Source organism: Haliotis cracherodii, unplaced genomic scaffold, assembly GCF_022045235.1.
Source record: "Haliotis cracherodii isolate W230 unplaced genomic scaffold, xgHalCrac1.p SCAF_3, whole genome shotgun sequence".
NCBI lineage: Eukaryota > Metazoa > Mollusca > Gastropoda > Lepetellida > Haliotidae > Haliotis > Haliotis cracherodii.
In genome coordinates, this window is record NW_027266286.1 from 31399169 (window position 1) to 31422546 (window position 23378).

Here is a 23378-nt window from a genome sequence, read left to right on the forward strand (position 1 = left end):
AAAGCTGAATCGGCAATTGCTGGTATCATCCCTGTGAAGCAACAGCATGACAAGGCTTGCATTTCAGGGACACGTCAAAACGATGTAAACGATGAACGAATTATGGCCAACGCGAAATGTTCATGTGAACGAGCGGCTCAGGTGAGCTAAATGCACACAATGACGTCTCGATGAAGGAAAGCGAACTATAAATTACTTAAATAAGTTTAGAGAACTTTTTCTTTCGTTCCCCCTTTATATCACACACAAAGGTGGAGCGTTAAGAATCCTGGTTTAACCCAGTCAACTATTCGTCACGCGAAGAGTAAATTTGCTTTAAACATAATGATGATTTAACATCATTTTCACGACGGTTCTACGCGTTTTCAGCACATTACTTATTCTGTGAGAGTCTAAACTCATTCATCTTGTGTGGAATTAAAAGGCGAGAGGGACAGAAACATTTTAATCCTTAGAAATTAAATACGAAAAAGAAAGTCTTATTCCAAACATCTTTGAATTTTACGTGTTCTTTATTATCCCGCTTGTCTGCCTCACAGTTTTCTATGGGAGGTCCTCACTGTTACATGACCAACCCTGTTATACAACGGCTGATATTCACTTGAGAAACCCGTTCCCACGCTAAACAATATGATTTGTCAAGAAGATGCGACCGCCTCCATGATCTCGTGGTAGAGCGTCCGCCAGGCGAACGGAAGGCCGAGGGCTCGATCCCCGGTCGCGTCCTAACAAAAAACGTTAAAGGACGGCACTTTTTGTTCTCCTCATTAAGGGGTTCGGAGTCGGTATACTGTGTCTGGATAGGGTATTCATGTTAAATTGCACATGGAATATCATTGGGCTAGCACTATAAAATCGGCATTAGTCCGGACTTGTACAAGCAGCCACACACACGCGCGTACATACACAGGTGCATGCACGTCGCTATATAAGTGGAATAATCTTGAACGCGACATTAAACCTCATCTAACCTCACCCAGACCTTGTTTTAGCCCCCTAATGCCGAATGCCAGACAGGGTAACAACAAGTACATTCTTTTAACGTCTGTTAGTATGGCGCGGCCGGGGATCAAACCCTCGACCTTCCGCTTTCCGGGCGGACGCTTTACCACTAGACCACGGAGGCGGTCAATTCACTTACTAACTTTCACCTACACGGTAAAGTGATAAACACCGTCCATAATCCTTATATGTGTAATACGTGGTATTAATGACATAGTGATACAGATTTTTAGTAAATGATAGGTACATACGAACTACTGTTCAGTGACACGTTGCACCTCTATGACACACATCGATATTGTAGGTATGAACTGGTAGGAATCATTGTGTTGCCTCAAACAGGCGTACCAATGTGCCATCTCACAGAACAGTGATTACTTTGTGTTGTGTTACTCGCCCTGGCTTTCCTCTGCTCACAATCTGTGGGGTGTTGTGTATTGGAATATTCTATATATCGCATTGTAATAGAATATGAGTTGATGATATACAATATTTATTAAGGAGAAAGGCTATTTCTGAACTATAAAGTGTAGATATGAATTATTTATAATCCCAGAGGACACGGAAAGACCCATCTTTGTTTTAAAGTTCGATACATCTGATACCAGTAATGCTCTGTTGAGCCTACATGTTAACTGAACTTCGCGCAAATAACAAGAGGTGTGGAGAAATGGGTTTAACGTCGCGTTCAAGGGTGTGTGTGTGTGCGTGCGTGCGCGCGTGCGTGCGTGCGTGCGTGCGTGCGCTCGTACGAGTGTACACGTGGTTACTTGCACTAGTCATGCCTGTGTTTTAGCCCAATGAGATACCATGCCGGAGTTTAACTAGGATACACCTTTCAAACACTGTATACTGACTCCGACCCGACCAATTCTGGTTTTATTCCCTTAATGTCGCGCACCAGACACGGTAACAACCCTTTAAAGTCTTTTGGCCGGGATGGAACCCCCGATTTCGAGCTAAACAAGAGATAAGAGTACCTATTTCAATATCGCACTACCGACAGTATATCACTTATTATTAAAATGTCAAGCCATTGACCGATTTTATAATAGTTTTATGGTACTGACTCTCTGGTGACGTTTTCCAAAACAACCCATCCGTGAACGAGTGTATTACATAAAATATACCTTGTCAAACTAGAACAACCCCTGTCTTGTTAGAAGACACATTATTAATGATATTAATAAAGACGCATAACAAAATTTAAACCCCATTACAGTATAAAATTCAAAATGTAATAACACAGTTAAAATGATATATTTACTCAATTTCAATCCAGCGAGCTGACGTTATTTACAGAGCTCCTTGCATCGAGTTCCAGGCAAACATACACCAATGCAGAACCAGTACATCAAATTAAATGACTCTTTATTTTATTTCGCGCACTTACATTTTATTCCCTTCATATTCACTGTAAGCATGTCAGGGTATATCACCATAAAGATAATACATGGTTGAGTGCTGCCGTGGGGGTGAGTTCGTAGGGCTTCATTTGCCCTGTTCCGTAGCGCCCAACTGGCTTTGTGCTAGCCTTCTGCGTAAATAACCTATCGGTGTCGTTATTATTGCAACTTATTGACATGATCCATTACATCGCGTCCCTGCTTGACGGTTCTGGATATTTTCATCAATGGATCTATATGTTTATGTAATCAATTAAGAGGTTGAAATGAATTACGTGTTTGCTGACCGTTCGGCTTTATTGCACAGTCTCTCATTACCGCAGTGTACCCAAAAGTACCAGTTACAGTAATCAATAACATACAAGTTTCCAGCATGTACTGATATTATAGGTCGGTGTCTTAAATACTAAATAATATTTTTATCTGAAATTGGGCAAGAGAACATGATGTTCTATAAATGAAAAACGAGTAGGTATATATCAATGTGAACAAGACCCGTACATTGACATCAGAGAACATGGTACCAGGACCACGTTGCTGACCTGATACTTCATTGACGTCGTTGGGACTTTACATTTCAAGCCATGCCTAACAATTCAAATAAAACTTTATTCAGGCGCCGTGGGCAATAAAGAGATATAAATGATATTTTCTTTAAAAAGTTCTCGAAATTCATCTTCGAAGACAGTTGACATTTTAACATCTTTTAATGAAGCCGCGCAAGAGCGTTGTTTAGATTTTATCAATTAATTAGACAGTGCTCGTTGTGGCTAACTTAATCCCATTTCAATGAAGATAATTGATTGAGTCACAATAAAAGATATAGTATCGGTTGAATCGACATTGTCTGAACGCCATAGCGGAAACCGGCGACAGCGATCTTCAGATTGCTATGTTAACCTACAGTGTTGAAGTGGTGTTCGTCGTGCTCTCGTGTCGCACGGGGAGCACACTGTGAGGAAATATTGATCTCATGAGAGTCAATGAAGAAAAAGACGTTAAAGTATTTAAACCCAGACTGCCACGTGTTGTAGATCAATAGCGACATACCAGTGGTCGGGGGATCTCAGCTGACATTGTTTGGTGGACATGGGCACTTTTCGAATAGTTTAACCAAGAACTGAGCCTGGGATTTGAACTGACAGTTAAGATGACAGGGGACACTTTCACCAAGGACTTAACACAGTCTAGAATTTGGACTGAAAGAGAGATAAGATGGCCTGGAACACTTTAGCCAGAGGCTTGACACTGTGTCTAGGATTTGAACTGAGAGATAGTTTAGATGGCCTGGGACGCTCTGCCCAAGGACTTGACACTGAGCGTAGGATTTGAACTGTGAGGGTAAAGATGGCACGGAACACTTTGACCAGGGACTTATCACTGGGACTAGGATTTGAACTGAGAGAGTTGAGATGGTCTTAAAGACTTTGTCCAAGGACTTATCGCTAGGGCTATTGTTTCGACTGGGAGAGAGTTAAGATGGCCTGAGACGCTCTGGCCAAGCACTTGACACTGAGCCTAGGATTTGAACTGAGATATAGTTCAGATGGCCTGGTACACTCTGGCCTAGGCCTTGAAACTGAGCCTAGGATTTGAACTGAGAGTCAGTTCAGATGGCCTGGTACACTCTGGCCTAGGCCTTGACACTGAGCCTAGGATTTGAACTGAGAGTTAGTTCAGATGGCCTGGTACACTCTGGCCTAAGCCTTGACACTGAATTTGAACTGACTTAGTTGGGATGGCCGCTGAATTTAACACTGAGTCTGAAAATGTTATGTTCTGAACAGTGACACGCTTGTACCAGTGGATGAATATACAGAATGTACATGCTATTTGTGTTTTATGTCGTTTACATAAGGTAAGTGAGTATGGTTTTACGACGTTTTTAGCAATGTCTCAACACAATCTCGGTGGGGGTTATCAAAAATGCGCTTCACACACTGCACATTAACACAGACATCAAGTTATGATATCTCTACCAGAGACACGTTGCAAAGTGACATTATAAGAAGCTATACGGCAGTACTATCACGCAGTTTATTTTCTGAAGAGCGAGTGAGTTTGGTTTCAAGCAGTTGTGAATGAAAAAAAATAAACATTTGCAATTCGCTGAATCCTCTGACTGACACATGATCACAGGGCTGCATTAAATAGAGTGAGGCTATTTAGCCATTCGGAACAGCACAGGCTATTTAGTCATTCGGAACAACACGTGGTGATTAGCAACATAGGGCAGCACAGCCTAATTAGTCATACGGGACAGCATGTACTCCTTAACACCTCATGTACTCAACTCCCCCCGTACTCTTTAACTCCTCGTTTACTACCAAACTCTCCTGTACTCAACTCCCCTGTAAACAACTCCCCTGTACTCCTCAACTACCCTGTACTCAACTCCCCTGTACTCCTCAACTACCCTGTACTCAACTCCCCTGTACTCCTCAACTCCCCTGTACTCAACTCCCCTGTACTCCTCAACTCCCCTGTACTCAACTCCCCTGTACTCCTCAACTACCCTGTACTCAACTACACTGTACTCCTCAACTGCCCTGTACTCAACTACACTGTACTCCTCAACTACCCTGTACTCAACTCCCCTGTACTCCTCAACTCCCCTGTACTCAACTACACTGTACTCCTCAACTGCCCTGTACTCAACTACACTGTACTCCTCAACTCCCCTGTACTCAACTACACTGTACTCCTCAACTGCCCTGTACTCAACTACACTGTACTCCTCAACTGCCCTGTACTCAACTACACTGTACTCCTCAACTGCCCTGTACTCAACTACACTGTACTCCTCAACTGCCCTGTACTCAACTCCCCTGTACTCAACTCCCCTGTACTCCTCAACTCCCCTGTACTCAACTCCCCTGTGCTCCTCAACTCCCCTGTACTCAACTACACTGTACTCCTCAACTACCCTGTACTCAACTACACTGTACTCCTCAACTACACTGTACTCCTCAACTGCCCTGTACTCAACTACACTGTACTCCTCAACTACCCTGTACTCAACTCCCCTGTACTCCTCAACTCCCCTGTACTCCTCAACTCCCCTGTACTCCTCAACTGCCCTGTACTCAACTACACTGTACTCCTCAACTACCCTGTACTCAACTCCCCTGTGCTCCTCAACTCCCCTGTACTCAACTACACTGTACTCCTCAACTACCCTGTACTCAACTACACTGTACTCCTCAACTACACTGTACTCCTCAACTGCCCTGTACTCAACTACACTGTACTCCTCAACTACCCTGTACTCCTCAACTCCCCTGTACTCCTCAACTCCCCTGTACTCCTCAACTGCCCTGTACTCAACTACACTGTACTCCTCAACTACCCTGTACTCAACTCCCCTGTACTCAACTCCCCTGTACTCAACTACACTGTACTCCTCAACTGCCCTATACTCAACTACACTGTACTCCTCAACTACACTGTACTCCTCAACTGCCCTGTACTCAACTACACTGTACTCCTCAACTACCCTGTACTCAACTCCCCTGTACTCCTCAACTACCCTGTACTCCTCAACTACACTGTACTCCTCAACTACCCTGTACTCCTCAACTCCCCTGTACTCCTCAACTACCCTGTACTCCTCAACTACACTGTACTCCTCAACTACCCTGTACTCCTCAACTCCCCTGTACTCCTCACCCCCCCCCCCCCCGATCCCCGTACTCTTTAACTCGTGTACTCATCAATTCCTCCTGAACTCCTCACCTCCTCCCCCCCCCCCCCCCCCCCAGTACTCCTCAACTCCCCCACCGTACTCCTGCAGTCCTCATATACTCAAAACCTCCCTACAACACATCATCCTGCAGTCATCAAGTTTCCACATTAACACTTGAATTGGTTTCTACCATAGTAGTGTAAACCTACAAGGAATGGAATATAGATTCTTTATGTAGCTTGACGAAATTTTAATCTCGATCTAGACAAGCAAGTGTTGAGTCGTGAGACTAATAGTAATCTTTAGGTTTAGGAACTGATGCATCTGACTGCCGAGGTAGACGAGGCCTGGGACGTGGTTTAAATCAAGCTTGACACATCCCACTCAGCGACTATTACGTTGACTTCACTAATCACATTCCTTCAATTTCCATCAGACTTGTTGCAGGACAATTTATCTACCTTGCGGCGGACTGAGATTTCTCAGTGTACATTAACTAGACTTCCCATGGTGCCAGATATTGGGTAGTGAAGTGGACTGAGAACTGATCACTATTACTTACATATCAATCAAGTCATTCCACCTTAACGTCCTATTAATTGCGAACTGTAGGCATGAATACCTTTGAGCCCTTGGTACATGTGGGACATTATGGTGTGGTGAGAGGGTTAGTACGTCATTTGAATAACATTGCGTTAGCATAATGTTTGTCGGAAAACCCGAAGTGATACCTATTTACAACTTGGATGAAAGCCATCGGCATTAGTATGGTGCTAAGAAACCAATGATCACAATCAGTGCGAATATAGGATTCGATACCACTATCTTAGGACCCTGGTGTGCTCAGGCGAATTTCACAGCTAATTGCGACGCCTTCGATGAATGACACACCCTTGTCCATACTGTTGTGGAGAAAACATGCATTCAACTCACAGTTGTTATTTCAATACAGCATACAATCGCCGGGTCCACTCAATGCACTGGCTACAATTCTACGCAGTTTCGCCTGCATTGGTGACATTTCAACCTTAATCAACAAACATTTACAAATCGCGTGAAATCTTAATGAAATATCTTTTTTTGAAATAAACTAAGTTATACTGACAGTCGCGACTAACAAAAACACACATAAATCTGAAGGAGTGAATACTGACAAGCATGATGCCAAACCTGCAGCCGTTTGATTTCTCAGCTGTCTGTCTTGAGAACATCTTTCCCATCACTCAGCACTTGTCGAGCTGAGCTAATTCTATCGAGTCCTTATCTCACCGCGTTTGATGGCAAGGTCTCAATTTGAAACTATTGCCGCTAGATAAACACCATTTCACCCTCGTCACGGGCAACGTGATATCACAGGAGAAAAACCGACGGTGTTTGCACCAGATTGTATCTTAAGAACGTTTTCAGACATGCCGGTTGAGACAGAAAAAAGTCATATAGTTATGGCTTTGGGATCTAGATAGGAATAGCGATGATTTTCAAGGATTTGGCTGTGTATGGATTTACACCGAGACAGTGTATATGTATATACAGATACCCTTGTCAGCGATCAAGGGGAAACAACTTCTTGCGGTGAAGCAACATAGCATTTCGACGATAGGTTATTTCCGTTCTTCTCTTTCGAATGTACATGTTTAAGCATCATATTGATACAAACCATTTTCCAAACATTGTTGGCGTGTACTATATTTAAAAAAGCTAATATGAGGGCGGTCAGAATTATAAACAAGCATGGCTTTGTTTTTCGTCCACACCAAAGCCAGTACAACAGAGAATGAATAATTTTGCTCTCATATACCTTTGGGGCGCGTAATATTTCTCTTAACAACAGGTGTTATCTCGTCTAGGTTTTGACCTACAGGAACCTGTTATACATACGAAAGAGAGAATGTTAGCCATGATTGCCCATCTGTCAAGGGATAGATATTACCCTCAAAATAGAAAAGAAATTCATGAAGGGTAGCTTCGTCGAATAGTTTCATAGCCCGCATAAAGAAACGTGGGACAATGTCCCTTGATTGTATGGTTTGGTGAGCTGCTCTAGGAATTGCTCCCTAGGGTTTCTAGCCAAGGATCGGGGAATGTGGAACAAAACATCACCCAAATGCCAGCGAAGGTTGTGCATAGTGAGCTGCCCTAATGAATGTATGAATAATCTATCAAAATATTAGTTCTGACTGCAAGCCATGTTTTGGGGGTTATTGTATAACACGTTCCTCCCCGCCCTGGTGTATTTATAATCATCAGTAGGCTGCTTCATATTGATATGAATAATACAGTTTGGTCAGATGTTAAACTGGCAGCAGCGGCTTGTACCATCTATCTTCTAAAATCCTATGAACGCTATATTTTCTAAGTGCTCTGTTGCAGGATTAACAAGGCGAGATAGTGTGAAGTTCCAAACTATTCTATTTTCATTCTGTCACGAGTGGATACATATGTGTGCAACAAAAAAAACCGTTGATCACTATATGTACAAGCATCTCTAGACCGTGTCATGATTCACTATCTGGAGTGACATGAGTGAGTACATGCCATATATCACAGCGTGTCATCTTGATGTGGGAGGACGCCCGAAGTGATGATGGTCTTAGGCTTCAAACACTTTGATGAAACCCATGAGCAGCGGACAAACCTTGAAACAAAACAAAATTGAACTGGGATTCACAAACACGATCATAAGTTCTAGCCAGCGTAAGGGACGAAACTCATAACAGCGAAATCTGGAGCCTTACAAAACAGGGCCACCGGTGACCCCTCATTAACTGGAACAAATATAAATAAAGTAATGATTAATTGAGAACGATGACATTCGGATTAACGGGGTTTCACTGTATAAAGTGACCATGCACTGTGATACTCTCGCTTCTCATGTCCCACATGGGAACAACATGTCAATTTGGGGTCGTGATATTGTAAAATTGCACACACTCATGATTCCAAAATTTGTAAACATACTACGCGGTGAATTTTTAAAATCAATATTGTATAAGATACGTCAATAATGTTTTTTTTAAAATCGATAAGCAGGTGCTGACTCCTAAAGGCAAGGCATTGTTTATATACCCAGACAGGAGTGTTATGCTATCTCAGCGGTCTCAGCTCGCGGCGCTGTATCCAGTATATTTTGCAGAAACGTGGTAAGGCACGACCACCTACTGTGATTCTATGGGGAGTAAACATTGCTAGAGCTGCGCACGTGCCTCGTTGTTTAGGTAACAGAGAATCGAGAAAATACACATTTACCAACAGTTTCCAGTAAAAAATGTCATACCGTGAAATATCAAAATAACGCTTTTGTCTTGTGATGATACCGGACGTGACCGCGTCCCCCGGCGTGACGTCACGTCGCTGTTTACACAGCGGTTCCTTTGATGTACTACATACTCAGTTTCCTAATTGATTCTTGTACCTATGGACTTCCTTCACAACAACATCTGTACCTATTTAACTAGAAACATGTGCGTTGCGTGCTGCGTTGAGAATACCGTCTTGTCTTGCATGGAATGCACATCATTTGCACGAACCTTGGCAAAACCGCAGGAAGAGCAAAAACAGCAATTCAATAACTAACCCGTCATTATTTCGCGATGGTGTTCGTTCTGAGCTACTGAGCCAATTACCCAGGCATGTTGAATAAGTCAGACATGCAAGCTTATGACCCAGTATATTCACTATTAAAAATAATCTAACGATAGTGCTTGTGAAAGGGACGTTTATCGCTGCATCACACGGTGATTGACGACAAATACCAACATCTTAATTAATCACTACCGTTTTAAGAGCAGTTATACGGTGATGGGGTCGTTAACTATTATTTTAGACAGTGGCTGTTTAACTAGAGACTGGGCGCATACATCACGTCAACTAAAACAGAGGAAAAGTTTAAAAGTTATAGTCGCCTGACACATAACCACTTTTCTTTATAAAATTGATGAGAAGGGACGGTACCAGTGTTGACGGCTTGTATCTGTCATGTGTCTCCATCTCGGGAACTCTTTTCAAATAAATCATGCTGTCAAGAACAGATTAAACATTTTTTGGGGAAAAATGCACTGGCAATGTCGGCCCAAGTTGATAAATTCAAAGGTTAAAATTGATCCAGCTGGTGTTTTGTATAGTGTTAGAAATTATTTCATGAATCAATTTAATAGAAACAATTCCTTCTAGATCTCGTCTAGATAAAATGTCTACCAAGAACTACATACATGCATCACAATTGTTTTCTATCAGTTTGATATAAAGTTGTTTTATTAAATAAAGAAATCAAATCTGTTTTTTTTATGAAAGTGCACAGAATGTCAGCACAGGATAATTATATAATGCAGGATTCATGCCAGAGTGGTGTTGTAGCAAACAGTATTATCATATATCAATATTTATGTCACGCTATATTATCGTAAATGAAAGAGATGCTATTCAATTCAATGTGTGACAGCATCAATGTAAAGATATTTGGCGAATTATGATAATGACATAATTCCATATGTACCGGATGACATTGGCTTTCTGAACTATATGATGATACCTGAAATAGTGTGATGATTGTTCTAAATATACAAAGTTGAGAGAATATATGTCTCGATTATCCGACGAAACTAAAAATGAGTGATGATACTAGGTGTTCGCGAAAGGAGTAAGCATGACCCCACCGGTAGCACCCGCCACCCACACAATTAAAATAAGGTGCCGGACACCACAGAACAATACCTCTGCCGCAACTGTAATCCTTTACGGGTGTGAAACTGCGGCAAGGTATCTCATTGGACTAACGCTGAATAGCCGCCATTAGACCACACAAACACGCACGCACGCACTCACGCACGCACGCACACATGCACGCACCCCCCCCCCCCCCCCACCCACACACACACACAAAAAAAAACCTCAACAAAAAATCACAAAAACACACAACAAAATACGAACAAAGTACAGAATATCTAAAAATATCTATCATCGAACACTACAGAACTACATGTTAACACAGTAACACTCCTCAAACAAACAACAATGGATCTGAAAAAAAAATAACGACTTGGAACAAGGTCATCAGTGCAGAGATCATATTCAGCTTTGTCGGTTCAACGCAAACGCTCCACACTCAAATAGGATTATGTTTTTAGTTGGAATATTGTCACTGTGACATTTCGAAGCAACCGGTTATACTTTGGAGTACGACTCCCATCATAATGATGTACACATGCTCTGTAAGCCCAAGCCATGTGGTTATATCAAGACTGCTCATCTTAACAACACTGATGAGTGAAACAAGCCAGAATCATACTCTCTGGAAATAAAGGGTTTTACTACTACAGTAACAGCAAAAAGTATAAGATTTGGTTCACAGGTAAATCGTAGCATCAACATAATGTATGTCTGAAACCATCGCCGTCCATATATACACTGGTATATATAGGTATCAGATATATGTTTATTGAAAGGTGACGTGACGTCTGTGAGGTTTTAACACATCGCGTTTATCCCTATAGAAACAGAAGCTAGATATCCAGCCTTCTGAGTCTCAACAGCAATATGCAAGAATTCACTTGTCCACACGTTGGATTTGCACGATATTTTAACTGATCCTAATTTACAACCAATTCCATACAATCTGATGTATTTCGGTAGCTAGCGAGACATATTTCATGGAAATGTCTTACAGTAAGGAAAATAAATTGCTTCTATAAAAAATACAATTCCGGAAATTACAAATCACAAGAGTCAAGGTTCCACTTGGAAGATACAACATGGTGGTGGTCTCTTTTGACACAAATTGCAGCAAGGCAGTTCTGTATTCCGATGTGAAGGATGATACTCCTTCAACCACGCTCTCCATCTCTCCCACCGTTCCCGAAGACGCCGCGGAGATTTTGATTGCAAAGATTGGTCTATTTGGTCTACATGAGCTTGTTTCCTCTCAGGAGGCAAGCGCCTAAACAAGAAACCACAATGACTGCAAAATGCAGGATAAAAGATAATATTTACCTCAATACTGGTCGTATATCGCCGGTAAGTAATTGCTGTTCGCCGATGTTTCTGAGTAGTAGTTTGGAAGTAGCATCAACAATTGGTGTGTTTCGGTAATCTGAAAGAAGCCGTAAAAAAACAAAATGTTCAGTGAAGGACGTGAAATCCATACGCGTATCTACTTTCATAAACAAACGCTACAGCAAAAGCAAAGACAGTTATCAGGATAACATTATATGACCTTCTGGAGGAAGCATTGTGCAATATTATGTAATGGACACGAGGACGTCTGTTTAAGAATGGTGGCATTGGCATCGTACTGTTTACGATAGCAATTAGGAGATCGTATCAATTAACTTCCACATTATGTTTGAGCGCTTATTACCGCTAATGACATAATGGTAGAAATAATACCACCCTGGTGCATAAACCCTTATACTCACACTGACAAGTAAATATATCAGAAGCTTTTCAATATCAAGACGGATGCGGGAATCTGAAACGTGAGAGGGGTAGGGATGGGTTTGGGTCGAAATTCGGCTTTTGTAATTTGGGTTAGAATACATTAACAGCTATATAAATAACCTCCTTGATCTACATCACAAGATGCACAAATACATGCATTATTATCAGTATTCAGTTCACACACGTGTAAAAGGAATACCTTCACAAGCCTACAGACAATCTAAACACGTTCACTGATAATTCCAGGTCTGTTATCTTATTAATGAAAGGACTGGGTCGCTAAGAAGTAATCACGTGTCATGCCTGTCTGATGGCAATTGTTTTATCACTTGAACCTGTCTTAATGGAGCGAATATGTCCAATCACTACCCTCCCCTCCCCCTCCCCGCCCCGTCTCCCCACCCCCTCTCAATAAGTGCGTATTTTGAGATACCGTCAACGAGCACCTGGTGTTGAGTGGATATTTACAACCGCTGTTTTGGTAGTACAAGCACCGATGGTCTAAAAACAACCAATCTGAATTCAAATATTTTCTTTGCGGATGTGTTTTGGATTACCGTCACCGTCATTCGTTTAAAAGCGAATGAAAAATCACAGAACGGGGTCATGGCGTGAAATAAAAACTGCGTAGTGAACAAGAATAGCATGCCTGCACGGATTTATTGCCCAGAAGTGACGCCACGGTCGTAATCACGTCTACGCTGTTTTGTACCTGCGCTAGGAACAGGCGCTGATGGTTTCGGGTTCAACAATTATCTCCTTAAAACGGGACACGTGAGAACTGTGAATTGTCCTGTTTTGTGTTTGGCTGTTTTGTATCTAACGAACATATCTAAATCCTGATACAGTCGCCATATTGTCATTAAGGACGTCAAACGGACAGTTATCTCATTTGGAATTGTGATTTTCCTGTAAATGATTTGAAAATCAAAAACTTTAGACAGCTAATGTTGAGAGTTACAAGCACATCCAATATTTAAACACATTTCCAATGTGGTGGATGTCACCTTACTGACAGATTCTGAAACTGAAACCAACACACGTTCACGATGAACAGAAGCTCAGATCTAAAGCATAAAGTACTACACTAGTCTGCCAATAACTCTAAAAAAGGAAGATTTGAACAGGATGCGTGATAGGCGTTGCCATAACAACTCGAGATATTTTCCATGAAGGGCTACTTCAAACTCCGACAAGCTTAACAGTTTGTGTTCTACACAATGTATAATTCAAGGACACAACCATCAGACATTCGGGCAAACAAAGGGATTATATTGGTTGGGACAGGCTTGGTATATAATGTGTCGCGGGCGTTTACAATGAATCTGCACGGAAGACACAGTCGTCATGCCACGATTCTCTATGCAGAGTGGTGCCCCTTAGGTGTGCCAGGAACCTATGATTTGCTTATATCATGTTTTCACCAAAGTGGCAAACGACTAAGACATGCAGCTAACACGCCATGATATCGCCGAAATACTGCCCAGTGCTACTCATCACAATGACCAAGGGACCGTTCATTGTATGTTGTGTGTTGGATGTGGTCGGTGGATCTTTGTACTATTTCTGGAATGTAGTGGTTACGATCTAAGAACGATACCCAAGGGCATGATCCACAAAATTATGGTCGTAACGCCCATACACTCGAACATAGATTTACGATAGTCTCAGCACTAAGACCGGATTGTGGAACAGGGCCCAAGGCGACTTCTATAAATGTCAGCCTGTAATTTATATGTTTTCTTTCAACAATCCAGTGTGATGTTTAGACGTCATTGGGCGTATGTGAACAAGAAGATACAGACAGCCAAACTGTAAATCCGCGAGCTTTCTTATCCTACTTGATCACACGTGCGACAGGGAACGTCAAGGCCAGTTTAAATGTAGAATATAGCTTCAAGGTTATGTAAAGACTTGCACAAGTCTCTAAGTCTTTGATTATAAGTTCAATTAATTATTTCTGGAATTCCCCAGAAGCCAAAAGGCGTTCTTAGATGTTCGATTATCCATAGTAATATCCTAATAATTACTATACATTCATTGAATTATCCTTCAGTAGAGATTTGGAGCAAGGCTAAATTCTGTGTAGACTAACATCTAGTCTCTGAAATGAACTTATTTTACAGAAAAAAACAGTAGTTGAATTATAGTTATAAAATGTAATAAAAAGGAGCCCAGAGACTTTCTTCATAATACTGCAGTAATCTAGACTTGCCAAACATTATAGACTTGCACGGGCTGTATTGGAAATATTTGTTTCAGGGTCTGTATAACAGTCTAAGTTCTGTGGTGCAGTGTCAGGTATTATCCTGTTGTATTCATTATAAAGCTGATGGTGGGTATAATGTTGACTGCAGACTAAAGTTGTATTTAACTAGACTTTTACATTTACTGCATCGTGGATCAAATACTGATGGACATTTGGAAACAACCTTCAGATGTTTGTTACTCCACACATTTCAGCGTTAGATAAGCAAGTCCTGTTGTTTTTTGCAGTTTAACAGACTGTTTTCTTAATTATTCGTAGTAAACACTTCAGTTGGCATTCAGCGAAAGAAAACTATTCTATCTGTACTTTTTGTCGGCAGACCCGTAAACCATTTTGTTGAAAGGCTCGGCATCAATCATTTCACGAAAGGGTGAAAAAGGTAATATTCTCACTGAATCACCCATATCTTCGCTCAATCTTTGTCCATGGTGGGACTGTAAACTACCTTCTTTGGGGATCTTAGCATTGTTTTACTTACTGGTGAAATCTTATCTGCATTCGGTAGATTATGGAATCCCCACTGGAACTCGAGCGCTCACTTTTCATAGGTTTCCCTCAGCTAATCTAGTACATGAGATGTGACCCACAGTCATCCCACCGCTTGGCATTTCCTGGGAGTCCTCCCGGCACCGTTCCTCAATGCCAGGCTGACATGAACGTGGAAGTAATGAAAAAGCAATAGTTGGGACTACAACTCTGCTGTAAAGACCTGGGTCGGCTTAATCCAGACAGTTTACAGGCAGACATTATTTTCACCACTCAAGTACCCGGGAGATATAACTCTAGTATAGTTAACGAAATTCGCCTCACTGTGGTTGGATAATGGCCCGTTGGCGTGTCAATAAATGGAGAAGACAAAAAGACCACGTGTGTTAATGGCAAAAACGGAATAGTTTCTGAAGCTTTCTCACTAAAGGAATGTTGTAGATATTTCACAAAAAATATAGAAGGTAACTTTTTATTTGCATGACACTAATTATTATTAACACAAAAATATCCGTAAGCGATCTTTGAAACCTCAAGGCATATAACATATCCATTGATATATGCATGGATAATACAATTATCCCTTATAATTGTCAGGTGTTTTTTATGCGACAGTTATTGCATGTATATGAATGAGTTGGGTTTGACGCCGCTTTGATGAGAAGTGATGCAGGTATTAGACTTTTACCACGGGTATAGTACAGACAAACCCAGAAATATTATCAGGGCGAAGGGAATTCTAAAACGATCACAGGTTTCTGACATGCCGAAATCTGCATTTACGGCTTAGAGAATTACGGCATCTCAGGTGACTGTTCGCTACTTATTAAACCCACTAATTATAAAGTTAAAATTTTTTACCCATCATATTATTCTCAAAAAGGTTTGAGGAACCATTTTAAATTGCTACGTTAGATTTTGAGGAGGTTATTGAGGCATATGATATCTCCTTTTAATAATCTGAAGCGGCAGTCAAACATAACAAATGTTATATTTGGGATAACACTTTCTTTGCAAAGTACAGTTTCTCCGGGATTCAAACACACACTGCCAGAGTGAGGCACCAATCGCCAGCACACAAAGTCAGCGATCTAACCCACTCAGCCACCGAGGCTTCCACAAAAATGAAAGTCCGACAACTGGTAGTCTAGATCACGTACTTTGTGTACCCCTCTGAATAGTGTAAATTGGCACTGCTCCCATGGCCGAAAGCCATGAACACACACTGCCATTTAGAAAGTGGTCAAATGTAACAAATGTTATATTTAGGATAACACTTTCTTTGCAAAGTACAGATTCTCGTACTTTTTCGGGTTGAGTCCCGTTCAGGATTCGAACCCACACTGCCAGAGTGAGGCAACTAATCGCCAGCACACAAAGATCTAACCCATTCAGCCACCGAGGCTGAAACAAAAATGAAAGTCCGACAAGTGGCCATGGGAGCCTGCCAATTTACACTTGTCAGAGGGGTACACAAAGTATGTGATCTAGAGTACCAGTTGACTACCAGTGTTACCCCAAATATAACATTTGTTACATTTGACCACTTTCTAAATGGCATTGTGTGTTCATGGTAGTCAAACAGTTTTGAAAATTATTTGTAGTGGCGAACATATTGTAAATTTGCTCCAGTATAAATCCATTTTTCAATTTTTCACTGAAAGGGGAAGTTGAACAGAATAATATTAAAACACTAGTCTGCCTCACAGAATCTCAAGCATTTTAGTTTCCTTTCTGCCGTCCCCTTACTAAAATGGTATAGCCCTAAGACATGAAGCAAGTGTAAAATTTTCTGAAACCTGAATCTCTCATCTCAGTGTGTCTCTTTTTCAATTTATTGGCAATATTGGTTTCTATCAAAATTATATAGACTAAGGGTTAGCCTACTAACATACCTATGAGTATGAGCCTAACCCAAAACTACCATCATAAGTTATGGCTAATGAATTGGCTAATTGGGTTTAAACCTGATATATATAAATGCTTACCACATTGAACATGATTGTAATATTGGTCAAGGGATGTCAGTTGCCAGTGAATAGACACTTTATTATAATAATTACCTCCAAAACGTTGATTTGGTCACTGTAGTTTCACTGTTTTGTCTTGGAGTGTTATGTTTCAATCCCATGCCATCAGTGCCATCAGTGCCCTAAAGTAAACAAACTTGGACCAGCTTGCCCATGCCTGTTTCACTGGAGCAGGGGAACAACTGATAAGATCATGGCTAAAGAGTATCAGATTCAGTGACAGGGGGGATGCTGACAGGGAGAGTTTGGGCTTGTGCCACTAAGTGTATATTTTAATATCCAACACCGGAAATATGATTTTTGTTTAAGCCATAAAGATCTACATATCGCGTTTCTTATCACCAACAGCTTGTCTGACATAATCACAAGCATAATTTGCAATGTTCACATCTTAACTAACGATTCTATCCTTAACTGCATTTTACTTTCTAAACATGTGTTTCTATTAAATATAATTTGAACAGTGGGACGAACGAAATAACTCTTGGGTTATGGGCATTTTGAGTGTAGAAGAGAGAGACAGCTTGGTCGGCTGGTGCTTCAAATCTAAGACCACACACCACAATATGAAGGCTGTGTACATTCCCTTGACAAACGTTAAACACGAAGTAAAGAAGAGTGTATCGATATATGTCTGCGCCATACATTTTGAAGTTCCCTTCAAGCATAAACTTTAAATTTAAACATTTAGGGGTTGTAAATTAATGACTCAGATATGATGATATGGGAAGATAAATAAATCTCACTCGGTCTCTTCAAACATGAACTGTATGGAAACGCATCGATAAAAGCAGTAAATCGTCTCGGCGTTTGATACTTTTATCGATTGGTGATGATATATATGAAATAAAATGACACGAGGCCGAGTCTCTATTTGTCACGTAAAAGCATAATTACAAATGTATTGATAATTATTATGCACATGTCGTTACGATAAAACAAGCTTTGAAATCCACAGACAAATACATCTATTCCCTCATCATATCTGCCATCCCCCGAGCGTCTCTCAGCCAGAGTAACATAGTTGAATGACGTCACATCTCTTTCACGCATTCAAAACGATTGTTGAAATAACTGATTTCTTGAACGGAAACTTGCATAAAGAAGGAACTGCGTTTCACACACGCTGACACGGACACAAAAAACATGCAAATATGTCAAGTTATCAAAGAGCATAAACATCCGTTGGTATAAACATATAGGTCTTTCGGGCCCTTCAAAGCGCACTAGAAGCTGGGTCAAAGTTGCAGAACGTTTACAGATGTTGGTTTACACGCGGCACAGGAAGTATACATCTGCCATGAGCTATCTCAGCCAATCCGTCAAGCGAGATGCAAGGTGGCTGGCGCATAATTCATCACATTATGGCGGTACCGTTCTTCATTGCAAACACGAACCCATCTTGTTTCCCTTCCAACACACACCTGTGTATGTTACAGGCTGTCTATGTACAAGAAACTAACACACAACATGCCAGGAGAAATCCGTCATGTTCCATTCTATCAAGTCATTACTCTTGGACGTTGCAGACCTTTAAGCCTAATTTAACCGTCATTACTTGAGTGACGTTACATGACGTTATCTGGAAACAGAAGCTGAAACTTTCGAACTCTTCTTGAAATAAAAACAAACATCCTAATCTGATATCAGTTGTAAAATTAGCAGACTGGTGAGGAAGATGGACGGGACGCATGTATCACGCTTGGTCTTGAAGATAGGGAGTTATCCAAAACACGTTAACAGCACTACAGAGGGATGTTCACTGACACGACATGAGATACGGATGTAACTTAAACCTTCCATCGGGGTGGACCTGGCATCGTTAAAAGGTAACGATATATTACGTAGTAAGTTGGACTGTAATGAAACTTCACTTATGGTAATAAGACTGAATGATCATCGTGATGGGACCCCCGGGGCTGCAGATATTATGCAAGGTGTGTGATTAACAGTAAAACCCCATTAATCCGAAAACTCAGACTTCCGGACAATTGCTTTTAGAATAGTTTATGTATAATACTATGTACCAATTATTCATTTATCTAAAAATGTTTCAGTTAATCCAGGCTAATAACATAATAGTACAGATTAACAGGGTTCCAATGTAGACATGCCGTATGCAAACAATTAAGATATACATGTATGTCAGCTAAATTTGATTATAAGTCCTGAACATCTTCCATGAAATACCTATTGGCACACCTATTTCCCAAATCCAATAGTGAAAATGCCCCGTGCCCAAAAGTATATGGAGCTCTTAAACAAAATAGAAATATATCTTCATTGAAAGTGACCAATTGCAAGTAAACACTGATAGCTCCCACAAACTTAGGCATTTAGGACTGATTAAAGATAAATTTGAACTTAAGAAGTATGTTTCAGCTGTAAAATGTAAAGATCTTAGATTAGCTTTAACTAAATTAAGACTCAGTGGCCATAATCTGAACATTGAAACAGGCAGATACGCTAACACGCCTGTCGACCAGAGAATGTGTAAAATATGTAACTTAAAAAAGATAGAAGATGACAATATATTTCCTTTTGTATTGTCCAAATTATCGTTACGAAAGACATTTACTTCTTCAAACAATAGTTATATTCAATTGCCAAAATGTTAATAAAATCTTTGCAAGTATCCTGAACCCCTGCCCTGAAAAAGCAAGGTATGCTTCACAAATTATCTCTGACATGTTTATTCAAAGAACCTATCTTGTAGACAACGTTTTGTTAAATCTTTACAACAAATATTATATTGTGACTTATCAATACAGTATCTACACTTTTAAATTGTACACTGCCAGCCACCTCACAATATATATATATATATATATATATATATATATATATATATATATATATATATATATATATCATGTCTATAGTTCTAATAATTGCAATATGTAGCTATTCTTTATTATATATTTCATTACAGTTAATATTAGGCTGAAACATGTATCTTTAATGAAAGCGTCCCTGCAGACACCTATTGTGGTCCATTCACGTTCCTCTAATAACAAATCTGTATGATTAACACAAGCCAATAGTTTAATTTAAATTATGTGGACGTTCAGTTCAGTTGGTTCATTTCATTTATTGAAACTAATCTGCAGCCAAATCAACCCCAAATCGTTTGAAGTAATATCAAGTGAAGCGTTTGGCCTTTATACACTGTGACACATTTGCATGTCCAGGCGAAGGTCGAGGCTTTGATCTCATGTTCCTGATATTAAAGAGGTTCAACCACATTCAAATGAGGCCCAGCGACAGAAGATAGCACCGTTTTGAAGTCAGTTGAGCTGATGATGATATCATTTTAATAGCAGAAGCACGTTTCCGTACGATATATGACAATGTCATGAACACAAAAGGTACAGCTGTGTCACATCACCGAATTCATTTTGAGTGGTAAACGAATATTTATATTAAATGTTTTAGCAATCCTTGGAAATGGACAGTTTACGATATATCGATATTTTGCAAGTTAAATAGTAAATTGCATGCAAATAACGTTTTTCCATAATTAATTGACGTCATTGTTAAATCATAGACAGAGTGGAGCATTAGAGCACACAAATGTTCTTGCCAAAAATTAAAATTGAATGTCATATTTCGGTTATCTTTGGAAATGACATACTCATCGCATGTTGTTGTCGGACACGTTATATTTCGCACGTGGTTGCCCCACTTGTAACAATATATTCATTGTCAGGGCACTCTATACGATATACATGGCATTCCAAATATAATTTACATGTCTTCTCTGGTTCCCACTTTTGGCTACTGATAAGATATGTTACACACAAGACGAAACAGAGGTACTTGTAGCCGTCGTGCGACAATCAAGTCAGTGTTTAATTATCTGATTTTCTTTCTTGTTTATGAGGTTCGCATTGTGAAAAGGCTTTCGACTTATTTAAAGGATGTGAAAATGTAAGAAGTATTTGAACAAACTTTCTGACAAATTAGTCGCAAATAGATGTTTTTGAAATGACACGCGAAGACACATCTAATGCTACTATGTATACACATTCCACTGCAAATGTGGGATATCAAAACAGCTCTGGTATTCATTACATGTGACGTGTACTATACCAATTAAACTACAAAGAGATGCTATTGGCAGTTCAGCAATTCATTTCTGTAACCTTTTAAACAATAAAAAGAGGATCAGAGGAAACAACTGTATTTCTAAATAGAAGGAATGTGCGAGACTTTGTATAATACGAGGTATGATGAAGACCCCTTTTGGCCCAAACACCAGGATATGTTACGAAATAAGCAAAACGTTTAGAACATGTTCGGAAATATGTTTATATGTGTTTATATGAATCTTTAAGCGAATATAGCTAATGCTATGATGTGTCGAAATATAATATTAACTTTCTTGGAAAGTGTTTTTTCTAATACATGAGCATAAGAAAGGAAGAAAAACTTATTTTCTTTGAAGATGTAGATTATTTCACTCTTTTCAGCTATTCTTTATATGTACATGATTAGCCAGAAGTAAAATACTTGCAAGCGAATGAAAGAAAACTGGCTAGATGTCATCCATTTGAACAGGGGTGACCTTTATTCAATCTGAAAAGGTTTTCTGTAACCATCACATTGATATTTCCGGCCTCATCCTACCTCGCCCTTTCTACTTGGTTACATTAATTATCACTGAAAGTGTCAAACAATACGAGCAGCAAGTACCTTTTTATAATACAGTTCCATCTAACTAAGTCATTATTTTGCTATAACAGACGCAAAGACAACATCCTGGTAGAATAATAAAAACAAACCGAAGAAAGTGGCTTGTAATCAGAAAGCGACGTTTGACCCAGAGAAGAAAATGTTCTGGTGCAGTATGAAGCAGTGTATTCTGGGATTCCAAAAGAACAGCTGTAACTCTGGGTGTATGTTTTCTGAACAGGTGAGGGTGTACAGTTCCCTACAATCAGTCACCATCTCGACGTTTAGTTTACAGGCATGGCTGTTGGTCTGTCATACCAGCTACTATCAGTATCGATGGCGAGGTCATCCGTACACATTCGACGTTCTTACGTTACTGTTCTTTACATTTGCGTTATCAGGTTTTTAAGCAGCTTATAGAGTTACAAGTTACAGGGTGTGTACCAAGCTTTGGATTAGAATTCTGTTAATTATGTTTCAGTGCATACTCCTTCCCTTTTCCATCATGAATGTGAACATTCTGAGAACCGAAGTCTGTTGCTCGGCATAGTACAAGGCAAAATACCGTCAGTTCTGATCTAATTTGTATTTCAACAATATATAAAGAAACCTGGAGTATTCAAATTACAATCAAAATTATTTTTATAAACACAGACTGTTTAATTTTTAGAATTAGAATTCAGACCTAGATACAGTAAACTACGGTTATAACGAACTCAAAAGACTACTAATTTTAGTAAGTTATAACCGTAGTTCGTTATAAGCATATATACAGCATAACTACAGCAAATTGTCGGGACCAAAAAGTAATTTCGTTATATCCGTCAGATCGTTATAAGCGTGTTCGCTATAACCGTAGTTTACTGTATTACATTAACATATGAACTGAAAACATTTTCTAATAATCTTTGCAAATTTATGAATAAGAATTGATTTCTGTTGTCTAAAATTTCGTGTTCACGTGTTTTCCTCAATTTAGAGTGAGTGAGTGAGTATGGTTTTACGCCGCTTTTAGCAATATTACAGCAATATCACGGCGGGGGACACCAGAAATGGGCATCACACATTGTACCCATGTCGGGAATCGAACCTGGGTCTTCGGCGTGGCGAGCGAACGCTTTAACCACTAGGCTACCCGACCGCCCCCCTCAATTTAGATTTCCGACAATGTGGCATTTTTTTTTGGGGGGGGGGGGGGGGGGGGGGGACTGAAGCCCGGCTTGAATACAACGCAGAAAGGCGTAAAACCCTATCCACTCACACGCTCTAATGTTATACCTTCGTGGTATCTGGAGAACGTGATGCTTAAATTGAGGGTTAACATAGTCACGCTCAGGGTTCGACTGTCCACATGGTGACAAGTAAGATTTATTCCCAAATCCTCACCCATCCCT

The 23378-nt window shown here is 40.2% G+C and overlaps 1 protein-coding gene across 8 annotated transcripts in view; it reads right to left on the bottom strand.

Moving 5' to 3' along the window:
* Nucleotides 1-23378, bottom strand: part of LOC139476115 (glutamate receptor ionotropic, kainate 2-like) — a 128739-nt gene that overhangs the window by 67255 nt on the left and 38106 nt on the right. For 5 of the 8 annotated variants that reach the window (XM_071259378.1, XM_071259375.1, XM_071259374.1 and 2 more), the window contains exon 2: nucleotides 12079-12178. The gene's annotated coding sequence lies outside the window, so the exon portion shown is untranslated. Of the gene's footprint in view, nucleotides 1-7247; nucleotides 7341-12078; nucleotides 12179-12503; nucleotides 12537-23378 lie in introns of those variants that run through there. The other 3 variants (XM_071259377.1, XM_071259381.1, XM_071259380.1) reach the window with 3 other exon arrangements.